Source organism: Pecten maximus, chromosome 3 (assembly GCF_902652985.1).
Source record: "Pecten maximus chromosome 3, xPecMax1.1, whole genome shotgun sequence".
Taxonomy (NCBI): domain Eukaryota; kingdom Metazoa; phylum Mollusca; class Bivalvia; order Pectinida; family Pectinidae; genus Pecten; species Pecten maximus.
The window spans coordinates 48,211,666-48,231,090 of NC_047017.1; the positions used below are offsets into that span (position 1 = coordinate 48,211,666).

Consider the following 19,425-nt stretch of genomic DNA (forward strand, 5'->3'; position numbering starts at 1 on the left):
CTGGTTAACCCTAGTGTGGTTGTGTTGTACCTCTCGTTAACCCTAGTGTGGTTGTGTTGTACCTCTCTCGTTAACCCTAGTGTGGTTGTGTTGTACCTCTCTCATTAACCCTAGTGTGGTTGTGTTGTACCTCTCGTTAACCCTAGTGTGGTTGTGTTGTACCTCTCTGGTTAACCCTAGTGTGGTTGTGTTGTACCTCTCTGGTTAACCCTAGTGTGGTTGTGTTGTACCTCTGGTTAACCCTAGTGTGGTTGTGTTGTACCTCTCTGGTTAACCCTAATGTGGTTGTGTTGTACCTCTTTCGTTAACCCTAGTGTGGTTGTGTTGTACCTCTCTGGTTAACTCTAGTGTGGTTGTGTTGTACCTCTCTAGTTAACCCTAGTGTGGTTGTGTTGTACCTCTGGTTAACCCTAGTGTGGTTGTGTTGTACCTCTCTGGTTAATCCTAGTGTGGTTGTGTTGTACCTCTCTGATTAACCCTAGTGTGGTTGTGTTGTATCTCTCTGGTTAACCCTAGTGTGGTTGTGTTGTACCTCTCTGGTTAACCCTAGTGTGGTTGTGTTGTACCTCTCTGGTTAATCCTAGTGTGGTTGTGTTGTACCTCTCTGATTAACCCTAGTGTGGTTGTGTTGTATCTCTCTGGTTAACCCTAGTGTGGTTGTGTTGTACCTCTCTCGTTAACCCTAGTGTGGTTGTGTTGTACCTCTCGTTAACCCTAGTGTGGTTGTGTTGTACCTCTGATTAACCCTAGTGTGGTTGTGTTGTACCTCTGGTTAACCCTGGTGTGGTTGTGTTTTACCTCTGGTTAACCCTAGTGTGGTTGTGTTGTACCTCTTGTTAACCCTAGTGTGGTTGTGTTGTACCTCTAGTTAACCCTGGTGTGGTTGTGTTGTACCTCTGGTTAACCCTAGTGTGGTTGTGTTGTACCTCTGGTTAACTCTAGTGTGGTTGTGTTGTACCTCTGGTTAACCCAAGTGTGGTTGTGTTGTACCTCTGGTTAACCCTAGTGTGGTTGTGTTGTACCTCTCTGGTTAACTCTAGTGTGGTTGTGTTGTACCTCTCTGGTTAACTCTAGTGTGGTTGTGTTGTACCTCTCTGGTTAACCCTAGTGTGGTTGTGTTGTACCTCTGGTTAACTCTAGTGTGGTTGTGTTGTACCTCTGGTTAACCCTAGTGTGGTTGTGTTGTACCTCTCTGGTTAACCCTAGTGTGGTTGTGTTGTACCTCTAGTTAACCCTAGTGTGGTTGTGTTGTACCTCTGGTTAACTCTAGTGTGGTTGTGTTGTACCTCTCTGGTTAACTCTAGTGTGGTTGTGTTGTACCTCTGGTTAACACTAGTGTGGTTGTGTTGTACCTCTGGTTAACCCTAGTGTGGTTGTGTTGTACCCCTCTGATTAACCCTAGTGTGGTTGTGTTGTACCCCTCTGATTAACCCTAGTGTGGTTGTGTTGTACCTCTGGTTAACACTAGTGTGGTTGTGTTGTACCTCTGGTTAACCCTAGTGTGGTTGTGTTGTACCCCTCTGATTAACCCTAGTGTGGTTGTGTTGTACCCCTCTGATTAACCCTAGTGTGGTTATGTTGTACCTCTCTGATTAACCCTAGTGTGGTTGTGTTGTATCTCTCTGATTAACCCTAGTGTGGTTGTGTTGTACCCCTCTGATTAACCCTAGTGTGGTTGTGTTGTACCTCTCGTTAACCCTAGTGTGGTTGTGTTGTATCTCTCTGGTTAACCCTAGTGTGGTTGTGTTGTACCTCTGGTTAACCCTAGTGTGGTTGTGTTGTACCTCTGGTTAACCCTAGTGTGGTTGTGTTGTACCTCTGGTTAACCCTAGTGTGGTTGTGTTGTACCCCTCTGATTAACCCTAGTGTGGTTGTGTTGTACCCCTCTGATTAACCCTAGTGTGGTTGTGTTGTATCTCTCTGGTTAACCCTAGTGTGGTTGTGTTGTACCTCTGGTTAACCCTAGTGTGGTTGTGTTGTACCCCTCTGATTAACCCTAGTGTGGTTGTGTTGTACCTCTCGTTAACCCTAGTGTGGTTGTGTTGTACCTCTAGTTAACCCTAGTGTGGTTGTGTTGTACCACTGGTTAACCCTAGTGTGGTTGTGTTGTACCTCTGGTTAACCCTAGTGTGGTTGTGTTGTACCTCTGGTTAACCCTAGTGTGGTTGTGTTGTACCTCTGGTTAACACTAGTGTGGTTGTGTTGTACCTCTGGTTAACCCTAGTGTGGTTGTGTTGTACCCCTCTGATTAACCCTAGTGTGGTTGTGTTGTACCCCTCTGATTATCCCTAGTGTGGTTGTGTTGTATCGCTCTCGTCAACCAATGTGTAGGTATATATTGTAAACAAATTTAGTTTGGATATCTGTTTTCATTATTGATGAAATTTTATGATTTGTTAGTGTCCAAAGTTTGTCATATAAGTAAACTGTTTATAAAGATCGATGCTCAATCAACCAATAAACTAAAATCCAAAATTTGGGTGTTTAGAAATAGGATGCACACAACCGTGAAATACCAAGTCGGAGTAAATCCAAACCTCCTGTTTAAGGGAAGTCATCAAACGTAAAGTGTGGTTGAATGCTGTACGTTATATCATTATAACAGGTGACTGTTGGTAATAAAACTGTTTGGCCTTAATTTAGTCACAACACAACAACAGATGAAGTTTTTCTCGTTATACCTGTTCACAAATGACACTGTTGATAATATACCTGTCATTCAAGTCAACCAGATCACATTCCAACTCTTCTGTTTCCAAGCTTGATTTAGGGGTTAAAAGTGACAATAACTGATGGGAGAAAGGACTCCCCCACCACAACATATAATGTATATCATTGACCAGTGCCAGAGCTTATAATGGCATGGTGCGATTTGTTGGGCGACCGTCATCGGTCTGTCAACTTTTAACTTCCTCTCTGGAAAACTATAAGCAACAGAGAACTGATATTTTGCCAGCAGGTACCAAGGGCAAAGTGGTATAAGATTTCCTCATAAGATTTTGACCTCTATTTAATAATTCATTTGTGAATCTTCTTCTCCAGTTCTAAAAGACCTGGGCTAATTCATCGTTGGCCACTTAGTACCTGCTATGAAGTAATTTTTTATGAAATAGCTGGGTCAAACTACTTTAAATTGTTATGTTACTGAGAGCATTTCAGGTTTCTGATGTTGAAATAAAGTATTCATCTAAATATAAAATATAGGTCTACAGATTGAACAGGATGTACCAGCCCTTAGATAAACAGACAAGCATATATGAGCTAGAGTATAATCTATTTAAAAGTCGGTTGATGGGAGTTTAAAAAGAAAATCATGAAGAAAATGGGACAATGTTATGTAGATTTTAGTGATGATAACATTTATAATCTATGTATGATTTAGATTGATAAATACATATCATAAGTCATATTTTGAGGCATGATTACTCAGATAATATTGTTTTGTTAAAAAATGTACTTTGAAAAGTTGAGGTCTATTTTTAGCTAAAATGAATGGTACATGTATATTCTTCATTGCGGTGAATCTTTTCTTATAACCTGTATATATGGTAATTTTTAGATAGCTTGGCTGATATGAGGTCTAATTTGTGTGGTTCGGTAGTTGTTGACAGATGGAATTCAGGATGAGTTGGATGAGAGAAAATCTTGTAATGAATAAGACATATTCCTCTATACTGAAAAACAGCGTCATTCAGAATGGGTTGTTGGAGAGACAATCTCCAAATATGACTTTATAAAGCCTGTCTAATACCGACCACAGCGGGTATCTTCACAAAGCTTCCTTTCATATAAATTATGATCTCCATATCAGGGAAGAGGTAGGATATATTTATCTGTTTATAATAAGGCAAAGGTAATTCTCTACAGGGTCAGCTCCACACAAAATTATTATTGGTAATCTTATCTCAATGCTTTTCACATGCGATATATTGTACAAAACTTGATATGGCAGTCCAATTCATCTTCCTGGTTAGGATTTCATAAATATTACATTAGAAATAATCCTTTGTTATGAAAAATGTGTCTAATGTATATTTGTCTGCACTTAAAACTCATATGTTATCGAACTAAAGGCATGCTGAACTGTCGATGAGGGAGTGGTCCACTGCATGACAGTTGATTGACAGAATATTTTTATCATCTTTACATGAAGATATGAGGTTATAACAGCTATATAAATATAAGACTCGAGTATGGCTGTGTGCCATCCTAGCTATCTCATGATTATTGGATGTAAATTGTTCAGGCAGTTTGCAAGCATTACATTTTAAACTGGTGACGATAAAAATCCATGAAATGATTTATTACTTTTTTATCAAGTGCAGATCACGACTGTAGTTTTAGGAGACTGCACATGTCAGTCATTACACAGGAATAATTTACTTATTGCTATTCCCTGTCAATTTTGGAGAGTTTCCTAACTTGATTGATATTTCCAATCACATCAAATGCACATTCAGGCGCCGATGGTAGTGGTGTTGTAAGGGGACGGTACACAAATGTTAGGATCTGTGAGTGAGTTTTTTAACCAAGACATTTTTTGCCTGGTTTGTGATGGCAAGAGACTATAATGTGTTAATTTTTTCAATGATAGTGAAATTAGTGGTATCATTATCAGATTTTACTAGAACACATATTGGATAACTCCAGTATTTATATTGCATGCCCAGAGGCTCTATAAATTTGGGATGTTCAGAGGAATCTAGACTTTTGTGTTTTGCTCAGTTCTGAGTAAGTGAGATATTAACACTGGACCATTTTACCTTCTGTGGGCATTGCTGCATCTTTCCTCTTCTGGTCATGTGATCTAGTAGTACTCAATACTGGTCATGTGGTCAAGTAGTACTCAATACTGGTCATGTGGTCCAGTAGTACTCAATACTGGTCATGTGATCCAGCAGTACTCAATACTGGTCATGTGGTCCAGTAGTACTCAATACTGGTCATGTGATCCAGTAGTACTCAATACTGGTCATGTGGTCCAGTAGTACTCACTACTGGTCATGTGGTCCAGTAGTACTCAATACTGGTCATGTGATCCAGTAGTACTCAATACTGGTCATGTGATCCAGTAGTACTCAATACTGGTCATGTGATCCAGTAGTACTCAATACTGGTCATGTGATCCAGCAGTACTCAATACTGGTCATGTGGTCCAGTAGTACTCAATACTGGTCATGTGATCCAGTAGTACTCAATACTGGTCATGTGGTCCAGTAGTACTCACTACTGGTCATGTGGTCCAGTAGTACTCAATACTGATCAGGTCATGTGGTCCAGTAGTACTCAATACTGGTCATGTGATCCAGTAGTACTCAATACTGGTCAGGTCATGTGGTCCAGTAGTACTCAATACTGATCAGGTCATGTGGTCCAGTAGTACTCAATACTGATCATGTGATCCAGTAGTACTCAATACTGGTCATGTGATCCAGTAGTACTCAATACTGGTCATGTGATCCAGTAGTACTCAATACTGGTCATGTGATCCAGTAGTACTCAATACTGGTCATGTGATCCAGTAGTACTCAATACTGGTCATGTGATCCAGTAGTACTCAATACTGATCAGGTCATGTGGTCCAGTAGTACTCAATACTGATCAGTAGTACTCAATACTGGTCATGTGGTCCAGTAGTACTCAATACTGGTCATGTGGTCCAGTAGTACTCAATACTGGTCATGTGATCCAGTAGTACTCAATACTGGATGTGTATTACAGCAGTATCAATACTGGATGTGTATTACAGCAGTATCAATACTGGATGTGTATTACAGCGGTATCCATACTGGATGTGTATTATAGCGGTATCGATACTGGATGTGTATTACAGCAGTATCGATACTGGATGTGTATTACAGCGGTATCGATACTGGATGTGTATTACAGCGGTATCAATACTGGATGTGTATTACAGCAGTATCCATACTGGATGTGTATTACAGCGGTATCAATACTGGATGTGTATTACAGCAGATCAATACTGGATGTGTATTACAGCAGTATCAATACTGGATGTGGTAGTACAGCAGTATCCATACTGGATGTGTATTACAGCGGTATCGATACTGGATGTGTATTACAGCGGTATCAATACTGGATTGTATTACAGCAGCAGTATCAATACTGGATGTGTATTACAGCAGTATCAATACTGGATGTGTATTACAGCAGTATCAATACTGGATGTGTATTACAGCAGTATCAATACTGGACGTGTATTACAGCGGTATCAATACTGGATGTGTATTACAGCAGTATCAATACTGGATGTGTATTACAGCAGTATCAATACTGGATGTGTATTACAGCAGTATCAATACTGGATGTGTATTACAGCGGTATCAATACTGGACGTGTATTACAGCAGTATCAATACTGGATGTGTATTACAGCAGTATCAATACTGGATGTGTATTACAGCAGTATCAATACTGGATGTGTATTACAGCAGTATCAATACTGGATGTGTATTACAGCAGTATCAATACTGGATGTGTATTACAGCAGTATCAATACTGGATGTGTATTACAGCAGTATCAATACTGGATGTGTATTACAGCAGTATCAATACTGGATGTGTATTACAGCAGTATCAATACTGGATGTGTATTACAGCAGTATCAATACTGGATGTGTATTACAGCAGTATCAATACTGGATGTGTATTACAGCAGTATCAATACTGGATGTGTATTACAGCAGTATCAATACTGGATGTGTATTACAGCAGTATCAATACTGGATGTGTATTACAGCAGTATCAATACTGGATGTGTATTACAGCAGTATCAATACTGGATGTGTATTACAGCAGTATCAATACTGGATGTGTATTACAGAGGTATCAATACTGGATGTGTATTACAGCAGTATCAATACTGGATGTGTATTACAGCAGTATCAATACTGGATGTGTATTACAGCAGTATCAATACTGGATGTGTATTACAGCAGTATCAATACTGGATGTGTATTACAGCAGTATCAATACTGGATGTGTATTACAGCAGTATCAATACTGGATGTGTATTACAGCAGTATCAATACTGGATGTGTATTACAGCAGTATCAATACTGGATGTGTATTACAGCAGTATCAATACTGGATGTGTATTACAGCAGTATCAATACTGGATGTGTATTACAGCAGTATCAATACTGGATGTGTATTACAGCAGTATCCATACTGGATGTGTATTACAGCAGTATCAATACTGGATGTGTATTACAGCAGGTATCAATACTGGATGTGTATTACAGCAGTATCAATACTGGATGTGTATTACAGCAGTATCAATACTGGATGTGTATTACAGCAGTATCAATACTGGATGTGTATTACAGCAGTATCAATACTGGATGTGTATTACAGCAGTATCAATACTGGATGTGTATTACAGAGGTATCAATACTGGATGTGTATTACAGCAGTATCAATACTGGATGTGTATTACAGCAGTATCAATACTGGATGTGTATTACAGCGGTATCAATACTGGATGTGTATTACAGCAGTATCAATACTGGATGTGTATTACAGCAGTATCAATACTGGATGTGTATTACAGCAGTATCAATACTGGATGTGTATTACAGCAGTATCAATACTGGATGTGTATTACAGCAGTATCAATACTGGATGTGTATTACAGCAGTATCAATACTGGATGTGTATTACAGCAGTATCAATACTGGATGTGTATTACAGCAGTATCAATACTGGATGTGTATTACAGCAGTATCAATACTGGATGTGTATTACAGCAGTATCAATACTGGATGTGTATTACAGCAGTATCAATACTGGATGTGTATTACAGCAGTATCAATACTGGATGTGTATTACAGCGGTATCGATACTGGATGTGTATTACAGCAGTATCCATACTGGATGTGTATTACAGCAGTATCAATACTGGATGTGTATTACAGCAGTATCAATACTGGATGTGTATTACAGCAGTATCAATACTGGATGTGTATTACAGCAGTATCAATACTGGATGTGTATTACAGCAGTATCAATACTGGATGTGTATTACAGCAGTATCAATACTGGATGTGTATTACAGCAGTATCAATACTGGATGTGTATTACAGCAGTATCAATACTGGATGTGTATTACAGCAGTATCAATACTGGATGTGTATTACAGCAGTATCAATACTGGATGTGTATTACAGCAGTATCAATACTGGATGTGTATTACAGCAGTATCCATACTGGATGTGTATTACAGCAGTATCAATACTGGATGTGTATTACAGCAGTATCCATACTGGATGTGTATTACAGCAGTATCAATACTGGATGTGTATTACAGCAGTATCCATACTGGATGTGTATTACAGCAGTATCAATACTGGATGTGTATTACAGCAGTATCAATACTGGATGTGTATTACAGCAGTATCAATACTGGATGTGTATTACAGCAGTATCAATACTGGATGTGTATTACAGCAGTATCAATACTGGATGTGTATTACAGCAGTATCAATACTGGATGTGTATTACAGCAGTATCAATACTGGATGTGTATTACAGCAGTATCAATACTGGATGTGTATTACAGCAGTATCAATACTGGATGTGTATTACAGAGGTATCCATACTGGATGTGTATTACAGCAGTATCAATACTGGATGTGTATTACAGAGGTATCAATACTGGATGTGTATTACAGCAGTATCAATACTGGATGTGTATTACAGCAGTATCAATACTGGATGTGTATTACAGCAGTATCCATACTGGATGTGTATTACAGCAGTATCAATACTGGATGTGTATTACAGCAGTATCAATACTGGATGTGTATTACAGCAGATCAATACTGGATGTGTATTACAGCAGTATCAATACTGGATGTGTATTACAGCAGTATCAATACTGGATGTGTATTACAGCAGTATCAATACTGGATGTGTATTACAGCAGTATCAATACTGGATGTGTATTACAGCAGTATCAATACTGGATGTGTATTACAGCAGTATCAATACTGGATGTGTATTACAGCAGTATCAATACTGGATGTGTATTACAGCAGTATCAATACTGGATGTGTATTACAGCAGTATCAATACTGGATGTGTATTACAGCGGTATCAATACTGGATGTGTATTACAGCAGTATCAATACTGGATGTGTATTACAGCAGTATCAATACTGGATGTGTATTACAGCAGTATCAATACTGGATGTGTATTACAGCAGTATCAATACTGGATGTGTATTACAGCGGTATCAATACTGGATGTGTATTACAGCAGGTATCAATACTGGATGTGTATTACAGCAGTATCAATACTGGATGTGTATTACAGCAGTATCAATACTGGATGTGTATTACAGCAGTATCAATACTGGATGTGTATTACAGCAGTATCAATACTGGATGTGTATTACAGCAGTATCAATACTGGATGTGTATTACAGCAGGTATCAATACTGGATGTGTATTACAGCAGTATCAATACTGGATGTGTATTACAGCGGTATCAATACTGGATGTGTATTACAGCAGGTATCAATACTGGATGTGTATTACAGCAGTATCAATACTGGATGTGTATTACAGCAGTATCAATACTGGATGTGTATTACAGCGGTATCCATACTGGATGTGTATTATAGCGGTATCCATACTGGATGTGTATTACAGCAGTATCAATACTGGATGTGTATTACAGCGGTATCGATACTGGATGTGTATTACAGCAGTATCAATACTGGATGTGTATTACAGCAGTATCAATACTGGATGTGTATTACAGCGGTATCAATACTGGATGTGTATTACAGCAGTATCAATACTGGATGTGTATTACAGCAGTATCAATACTGGATGTGTATTACAGCAGTATCAATACTAGATGTGTATTACAGCAGTATCAATACTAGATGTGTATTACAGCAGTATCAATACTGGACGTGTATTACAGCAGTATAAATACTGGATGTGTATTACAGCAGTATAAATACTGGATGTGTATTACAGCAGTATCAATACTGGATGTGTATTACAGCGGTATCAATACTGGATGTGTATTACAGCAGTATCAATACTGGATGTGTATTACAGCAGTATCAATACTGGATGTGTATTACAGCAGTATCAATACTGGATGTGTATTACAGCAGTATCAATACTGGATGTGTATTACAGCAGTATCAATACTGGACGTGTATTACAGCAGTATCAATACTGGATGTGTATTACAGCAGTATCCATACTGTATGTGTATTACAGCAGTATCAATACTGGATGTGTATTACAGAAGCAGCTTCCTCTAGATCTAGGGTTCATATTGTGTCTGTCATTATTTGGATAATTTTAATGAATGTTGGTATAATGGAAGCTTCTTCATGTCCAGTAAAATGTCCTACAAATATTCTGGCGCACATTAAAGATGTTTATGAAAGAGTGTAGTTCCATTTCTTTGAGCTACATGCATGTGCAGCAGGTAATTGAGGCAAACTAATTGATTTCAGTGATAAATGTTTTAAGAAATGCCATGCATTCAGTTTATGTTACCACTGAGAGACATTAATTATAAGTTTGCAAAGGTAGGTAGCACACTACAGTAGGACAGCCTGTCCATGGGCAATTTTTTTGTTAAGCAAATAACTCCTGTATTATGATATGCATAAAAAATGAAAAAATAAATGTACACTATAATTGGTATATTCAGTATGAAGAAGTACATACAGGCTTCACATTTGTTAAAACAAAAATTAATAAATTGGTTCCGGATTTTAAATTTCCGGATTTTCCGCAAGTGTGTTTACACATGAAATTTAGTTTTGCCTACAGCGAAAAATGGATGCCCACAGTAAAGGTGAGATAGCAGAAAAACTTATTTACAACATATGTCAAAACAAGATTAATTCTGTCTTTGGGATAGAGATATTTAATTTTAAATAGGTTTCAGAAAAAAAATTGTGTAGAGATCGAATTGTGTCATTTTGGGTCAAATATCATAATATTTTGCAATTTTTGAGCATTTTTTAAGCTGTTACCATGGTATTGACAGCTCTAAAAATCACAGAAAATATCAGTTAACTTATATATAATCCTTCAAAGCTGTATTGAAATTGCAAATGTTGTACAGATTACAAATATATATACTTTATTAGAGTTTATATGTAGGGTTAACTGGCAATGTTTACATATCTAAGACATGTGTGTCATATTTTTCAAAATTGGGCATTTTTACTGTACACTGCTACCTAAGTAAGTAAGTAAGGAAGTGATATGTGAGAACTCCACTGATGATGAAGACGGTACATATCCCATAACAGAACAACTGTGGGAAAAGAAACGCTATCAGCTAGCTGGAGTTTATAAGTACATAAAGGACATTGTAGGACACTGGTTTAGCAATATTCTTATCCTTCTACTTTTATTTATATGTATATAATATACATTAAGTCATGCAGGTACAGTGGTCCCCCTCTTATGAGACCACCTATGGGACAGGCATCAGATGGTCATATAATGGGGGTGGTCTTTGTTGAGAGTTTTGTCATCTGAGTGATGTCAATGAGGTCAATGATCACACAAGTACATGTTACATGATATACATAGACAATTTATCTTGTTGAGTTTAAATGTGTTTTTCGATTTTCTCCTTTGTTTACTATCAGTAATGTTGATTTTCTCCTTTGTTTACTATCAGTAATGTTCTGAGTTTTGTTTACTTGTTACATGTGTATGTTATTTCACAAAATGAAAATGTATATCTCGAATCACTAGCAAAAAACGTAAATAGTATAACCAGCCTGGTCCAATGGTATAAAATTAGATCTCATAAAGGTGGTAATTACAGGTTGCTATATATTTATCCAGCAATAAGCCCACTCATGCCAGTATTGTAATTCTGTAAATATGCTCACAAATTGGTAGGCCATTGTCCTGTTTAATCTCGCCCCCTACTTTTACAATGGTTTATGTGTTTGTCCCCTGGGCTTACCACAGCATAACTGTACATGTGGTTCCTTGTATTGATTTGATGGGACAATATTGTAGTACAACTTACCTAACAAATAATTTTACCTTGATTAAATATATATATACATATATATTTGCTGAGGTGAGATGTTTGCCTGGTAGGTAAATTACAGGTGTATATATAAGACTGTAAGCTATATAGGTTGGAACTGGCCTGGTATGAACCCTCAACACTTCAAAACTTACGTAATGATGTCAATGTCAAATCAGGGGAAATTAAAGACTTGTCACAACAAAGACTTGTTGGCCGGACCAATTTAATCTGGTAAAGGACAGACCAATTTAATCTGGTAAAGGACCAGTCTCTGTAAATGGTCATGTATATTATAATATACTTTAATACATAACATTTCTTGGTATTAAAAATGCATTACCTTGTATTTCTTCATCTATTAACATATCATATCAGTTCAATTGTCTGTAATGAATTGTGGCAGATGTTTTTTTGTATCAAGTACAAGGTCATCAGATGAACTAGTTCAGAGACAATTCCTATTGATAGCATTATTCAACCTGCCAAATGTGCATAGTAAACAAATTTAAGAAGGGCCCTTTTGACAAATGCACGATACATAAATGCTTGCTTTTATTTTAAACTGCTGTTTCTTGTGAACTAATTGGAACTTTACAATTACTGATTAAGAAAAATTGTTACAGATAAGTTATAAAAAAATATAGGACACAAAATAGTGAGTTTCTTTCCAAAGTCAACAAGGGTTGGCATCTGATGTGCAGTAGTATTATGTGTTTTGTTTTGGAGCTTATTTAGAATGAAGATGTACTAGGCAAACTTATATAAATGCATCTTAAGGAAGCCCAAAAATTACAACTAAAATTACTTCAGTTTAATTAAGATAAATTTTAGGGAACTAAAAATTTAATTGATACAAATTTTAGGACACTAAAAGTTTAAATGATATAAATTTTAGGGAACTAAATTTTGAATTGATATAAATTTTAGGGAACTAAAATCTTAATTGATATAAATTTTAGGACACTAAAAGTTTAATTGATATAAATTTTAGGGAACTAAAAGTTTCCTTTAACTGTGATATCAACGATAAATTGAAGGGAATTTAAAGAACTAGAAATTTGCTTATAATGTTGTATCAGCTAAAAAAAACTTTAACAAGAATTACTAAAGTTCATTTGAAATAAATTAAAGGAATTGTTACTATAAATTAAAACCAGATCCACTAAAAATAAATTTTAAGGAAACACAAACTTTCCTGAATCTATTTCTGTCAAATAAGAACAGAGGTATAATGATGACACAGGTGACTGGAGTTATTGATCATTGTTACATAGCGTACACCTGTATATCCTCTTCTACCTGTTCATCACATTAGGTTTCCGTGTTAGTTCAGTTTCTTTAATAAATTATCTTCTGTAATACATCAAAAGTTTGACAACTATTATCAATTCAACAAGAAGTTAATTCATTTTGAAGTATATAATATTTGAATTAAGAGAGTGTTACCTGTTGATGTTAAAAGTACTATGGATAAGCTGTCATAACTCATTAACGATGACATTCAGAATATATACATGTAGCTTACGTATCCAGTCACATACCTAGGAACTGTGTCCTAGATTCAGTTTTAAACTTAAATACTTTTTCAGTCTCTTTAGATCATTATAAATGGCACTACATGTATAATATATTGAATTGGCATACTATTCTGAACTAGAGTGAAAATGATTGAGTAGACCTATACCACCATACAACACCTGTATATGGTTGTGTTGTGATTGACTCTGGAATCAAGATGATATTATTGATGCCGTCCTTGGCTCTATTTGCATTGAAGATGTTATTATGGATGATAATGAAATAAATCACTGTATATGATGCTCTGGTGCATAAGTACAAGCTTGACCTATTAACGACAGGTATTGATGGCAGGAGACCTATCAATGTGATAGCCAGGTTGTACAGCATAGAGGACAAACAGGTAGCCATCAGGTAATGATTGATGAGCTCACTGTGTATAATAATATCTACCATCAACAATATACACATGTATAGGGCTGCGTGTGTAGGTGGTAGGTTGATACCTGGCTGACTGACAGGTAGAGGAGGTGGATATACAACAGGAGGATGCCCAGATAATATAAATCAGAATAATCTCGGCTTGCTGCAGATTGAGTTACAGAGAGATCATTCTGTCTACACATATATACCTGACACCTGTATGATATGACATTTCTCAGATTTCCAACAGCATCACAGGTTTACACCCATGGAAAGGTGTAGGTGGACCAGTGTTCCTAGGATTTATTGATAAAACTCGATGTGTTTACCATCATTCTGACAGAAACGCAGTGAAAACTTTCACTATGACATTTTGTGCTTACCACTTTGAAACATTTTGTATGTGAAGATTTTACATTTCTGTGATAGCCACTTTATTTGAGATTTGTTTGGATCAGAATGAAAACTTGCTATCCATAGATTGTAAGAACTGCAAACACTGCCACAATATATGTTGGGATGCCATCAGAATATTACAAGAATTTATCAGACAATATGACCACTGAACTGGTATGTGCACCTTCTGAAGCCTATCAGGTACATGGGAGCTTCCTCCTAGTACCGATGGATCACAACAACAATCTACCAGAGGCCAGCTCCGAGTTCACCAAGGTAACCTCATCACAAATCACTATGTACCTTTGGATGCTGTATAATGGAATGAATGATGGATATGATTCTCATTTGCTATTAATTCATCAATTGCTATCATTTCCGTTTTTTTACTGTTAAAGAGAGTACCTGTACCAGGTTATATTGAGAACATTTTCTTTACAATAACATTCATTAGAAGAAAAAGGCCTGACAGCATAAACAACACAGGCCTTCAACAGTTTATGTTGACAGTCATTGTCTTAAAGTCAAACGTTTCGTTTGGTTTAATAGATGTTTCACTATTCAGGGCTATACCAAAAATAACTCTCTTTTGCAAAATAATTCTAATATAAGAATCCACTAAAGTTTTAAGTGTTCATCAATATCCTCGTTCATAATAATTAGCCCCAGCAGGTGAAATTGCGGTAATTCAATTTAAACCATTTTCAGCTGTTGAAACCCATTAAATAATTCTTATAATTTGAAAACAAACATATAAATTTCACTAAGGAAATATGAGTTTTCCACTTAGGCATGGAACTAGTATGATTTATAGGCATGGAACCTATTGGGTTTATAGGTGGGGGAACCTGTTGGGGTTTATAGGTAGGGAACCTGTTGAGTTTATAGGCAGGGAACCTGTTGGGTTTATAGGCAGGGAACCTGTTGGGTTTATAGGTAGGGAACCTGTTGGGTTTATAGACAGGGAACCTGTTGGGTTTATAGACAGGGAACCTGTTGAGTTTATAGGCAGGGAACCTGTTGGGTTTATAGGTAGGGAACCTGTTGGGTTTATAGGTAGGGAACCTGTTGGGTTTATAGACAGGGAACCTGTTGAGTTTATAGGCAGGGAACCTGTTGGGTTTATAGGTGGGGGAACCTGTTGGGTTTATAGACAGGGAACCTGTTGGGTTTATAGACAGGGAACCTGTTGAGTTTATAGGCAGGGAACCTGTTGGGTTTATAGGCAGGGAACCTGTTGGGTTTATAGGTAGGGAACCTGTTGGGTTTATAGGTAGGGAACCTGTTGGGTTTATAGACAGGGAAACTGTTGGATTTATAGACAGGGAACCTGTTGGGTTTATAGACAGGGAACCTGTTGGGTTTATAGGTAGGGAACCTGTTGGGTTTATAGACAGGGAACCTGTTGGGTTTATAGGCAGGGAACCTGTTGGGTTTATAGACAGGGAACCTGTTGGGTTTATAGGTAGGTAATCTGTTGGGGTTTATAGGCAGGGAACCTGTTGGGTTTATAGACAGGGAACCTGTTGGGTTTATAGGTAGGGAACCTGTTGGGTTTATAGACAGGGAATCTGTTGGATTTATAGACAGGGAACCTGTTGGGTTTATAGGTAGGGAACCTGTTGGGTTTATAGACAGGGAAACTGTTGGATTTATAGACAGGGAACCTGTTGGGTTTATAGGTAGGGAACCTGTTGGGTTTATAGGTAGGGAACCTGTTGAGTTTATAGGCAGGGAACCTGTTGGGTTTATAGGCAGGGAACCTGTTGGGTTTATAGGCAGGGAACCTGTTGGGTTTATAGACAGGGAACCTATTGGGTTTATAGGTGGGGGAACCTGTTGGGGTTTATAGGTAGGGAACCTGTTGAGTTTATAGGCAGGGAACCTGTTGGGTTTATAGGCAGGGAACCTGTTGGGTTTATAGGTAGGGAACCTGTTGGGTTTATAGGTAGGGAACCTGTTGGGTTTATAGACAGGGAAACTGTTGGATTTATAGACAGGGAACCTGTTGGGTTTATAGACAGGGAACCTGTTGGGTTTATAGGTAGGGAACCTGTTGGGTTTATAGACAGGGAAACTGTTGGATTTATAGACAGGGAACCTGTTTGGTTTATAGGTAGGGAACCTGTTGGGTTTATAGGTAGGTAATCTGTTGGGGTTTATAGGCAAGGAACCTGTTGGGTTTATAGGTAGGGAACCTGTTGGGTTTATAGACAGGGAAACTGTTGGATTTATAGACAGGGAACCTGTTGGGTTTATAGACAGGGAACCTGTTGGGTTTATAGGTAGGGAACCTGTTGTGTTTATAGGTAGGGAACCTGTTGGGTTTATAGGTAGGGAACCTGTTGGGTTTATAGGCAGGGAAACTGTTGGGTTTATAGGTAGGTAATCTGTTGGGTTTATAGGTAGGTAATCTGTTGGGTTTATAGGCAGGGAACCTGTTGTGTTTATAGGTAGGGAACCTGTTTGGTTTATAGGTAGGGAACCTGTTGGGTTTATAGGTAGGTAATCTGTTGGGTTTATAGGTACCAGGGAACCTGTTGGGTTTATAGGTAGGGAACCTGTTTGGTTTATAGGTAGGGAACCTGTTGGGTTTATAGACAGGGAAACTGTTGGATTTATCTGCAGGACAACTTCCAGTTGTTTTAAAGGATCTTCCTGTTGTGTTAGAACTTCCTGTTACAATGGGTATTAATTATATAAGTTCCACCCTGAGTCATGTATTGTATGGCTTGAAGGTATGTTCTAGATATAGGATATAGATATAGACATCAATATGGTGGCCCTCAATCTTACCTGTAAGTTTGAAGTCATGTTCTAAGTGTTTTTGTTATCAATTAACTTTAGGTAATATTATGGCCATCAGATGGTTTAAGCTTTGTAAAGATATAACTTTAAATCTAACAAAGTTTCTGATCTGCTGAATGGGTTTGAAATTAGGGAAGATACTTAGGGAATGTGAAATTATGTAAGGAGTTTAGAAAATGTGAGAAATTAGGGAATGTGTTTAAGTAATGTGAAATTAGGGCAGGTTTTAAGAAAATGAGAAATTAGGGAATGCGTTAAGAAAATGTGAAATTAGGGAAGATCTAGCTGTTTTAAAAATGTGAAATAAGGGAACATGTTTAAGAAATTCGAAATTATGGAAGGTTTTTATGAAAAGAATATTACGTATGAGGTACTGGAATAGATTTATAAGAAGCTATATATTGACATTATAACCTAGACTTGTCAATAACTAATGACATATTGTAGACATGACAATTTACTACTTAGCTGGGACATGTTAGGGAGACAAGTGCTGGAATTGGTATTCTTTATTGACCTCAAAGTACTTTTGTGCTTTCTGATCAAGTTGATATTGTATTTAATATTAATATAGACTTAACAAGAAAAGCTAAAAACATGATTTTCCTTTTACGAGTGATGATTGTCTTTTTCTTTTAGATTTGCAGTTCAAAATGAATTGTCCTATGAAATGCAACAGAGCACTAAGAATAACATATGTGAATGAGACAAATTACCACCCCCAAATAAATGTGTTGATTTAATAACCTCATTAACATAACATAGGGCATAATGAGACAAACGAGGGACATCTGAAGGTCGCGAGGGTACAGAGGTGCGGGGGAGTGACAAGTTAACACGGAGGTCTTTATAGCACAGTAACCGACAAAAACAACGGCCTTTCCGTTGTACTGACCAGGAAATACGCCGCAGGATGGCCTGGGACAAAACAATGCAATATATTCACATGAAGGGGTAAAAACGTAGACATTGATGTCTGTTTGGTATGGAAATGATCAATCAGGGAGCTGTCGGTGATTTGTTGAAGCTTAACATAGAGGCATAAAATAACGATGTGATTTATACCAGCTAGCTGGCTTACATCAAACAATACTCTTGTCATTTCCTAGCTGTTTTAATGCTCTAATGAATTATACCAGATTTAATTAGTTACATGTATAAAACTACAAAATAATCAATATAGGGATACTTCAGTAGCTAGTTTTTCTTCTGTAATAAAATATAAGTGTTTCATTTGAATGCTTCTGAAAGTGTTTCATTGTTATGGATAGAAGCTCTGTGACAATGGAGAAGTGGTATACACGATCTGTACCAAATATTCTAGGTGTTGTTGATTAGGTCAGTTGCTAAAATTTTTATGAAATTTGAGATTGGTTTATGATGAATTCATTAAGGACAATAATACTGTATAAAGCCTCTTTTTGTGTCAATATAACACCCCCACGTTTTGTGGTTTGTCCGATATAACATCCCCACGTTTTTACGGTTTGTCCTGTTGTGTCTATATAACACCCCCACGTTTTGTGGTTTGTCAGTGAAATGATGTCATGTCTTCTAATTAGACTGTCGATGTATTGTTTTATTTTTTTTCACATTGCCCCACCTTTGATTAAATCTTCTCGGTTAAAGTGTTATCTATCTCCTATACATTACGATAGATTAGAATATGTCCCTTCGAGCAAAGATGTCAAATTGATATTATTATATACAATCAGGACCTCAGGGTTTATACTGACATTTTCAACAGCTGTAGAACTGACCGCATTTTGATATACCAACGTTTGTAGTAAGCGCTTTGGAAATCAAACTTACTGGGTAAAGTAATACAAGGGCATAATACAAGGGAACATCTTCTACAAATAATAAATGATGTTATCAAATTGAACAAAATTGATGCAATATGTTCCTGCCAGACTTTATTTCGTCTTTCATTAGTGACTTCTATACAATAGTTAGTTCTGAAGTAATTATAAGGATCTTATAAGTGGTTGTAGCCTACTCATATGTGTATCTGAACAGAGACAGCTATCAAAGGCTCCTATCAGGGGAGGGTGTGTACAATTATAACAAGTGTTTATAAATGATTGACAGAAATTTACTGTCTTCTCTATCTAAAGAAATTTGTGATATTCAAATTGAGGAATGAAGCCATCTGGGTAATTTGTGATATTCAAATTGAGGAATGAAACCATCAAGGTAATTTGTGATATTCAAATTGAGGAA

The 19,425-nt window shown here is 37.1% G+C and overlaps 1 protein-coding gene across 1 annotated transcript in view; it reads left to right on the forward strand.

Annotated features, from left to right (window-relative positions):
• LOC117322792 overlaps positions 1–19,425 on the forward strand; it is a 71,576-nt gene that overhangs the window by 37,107 nt on the left and 15,044 nt on the right. The window lies entirely within an intron of this gene.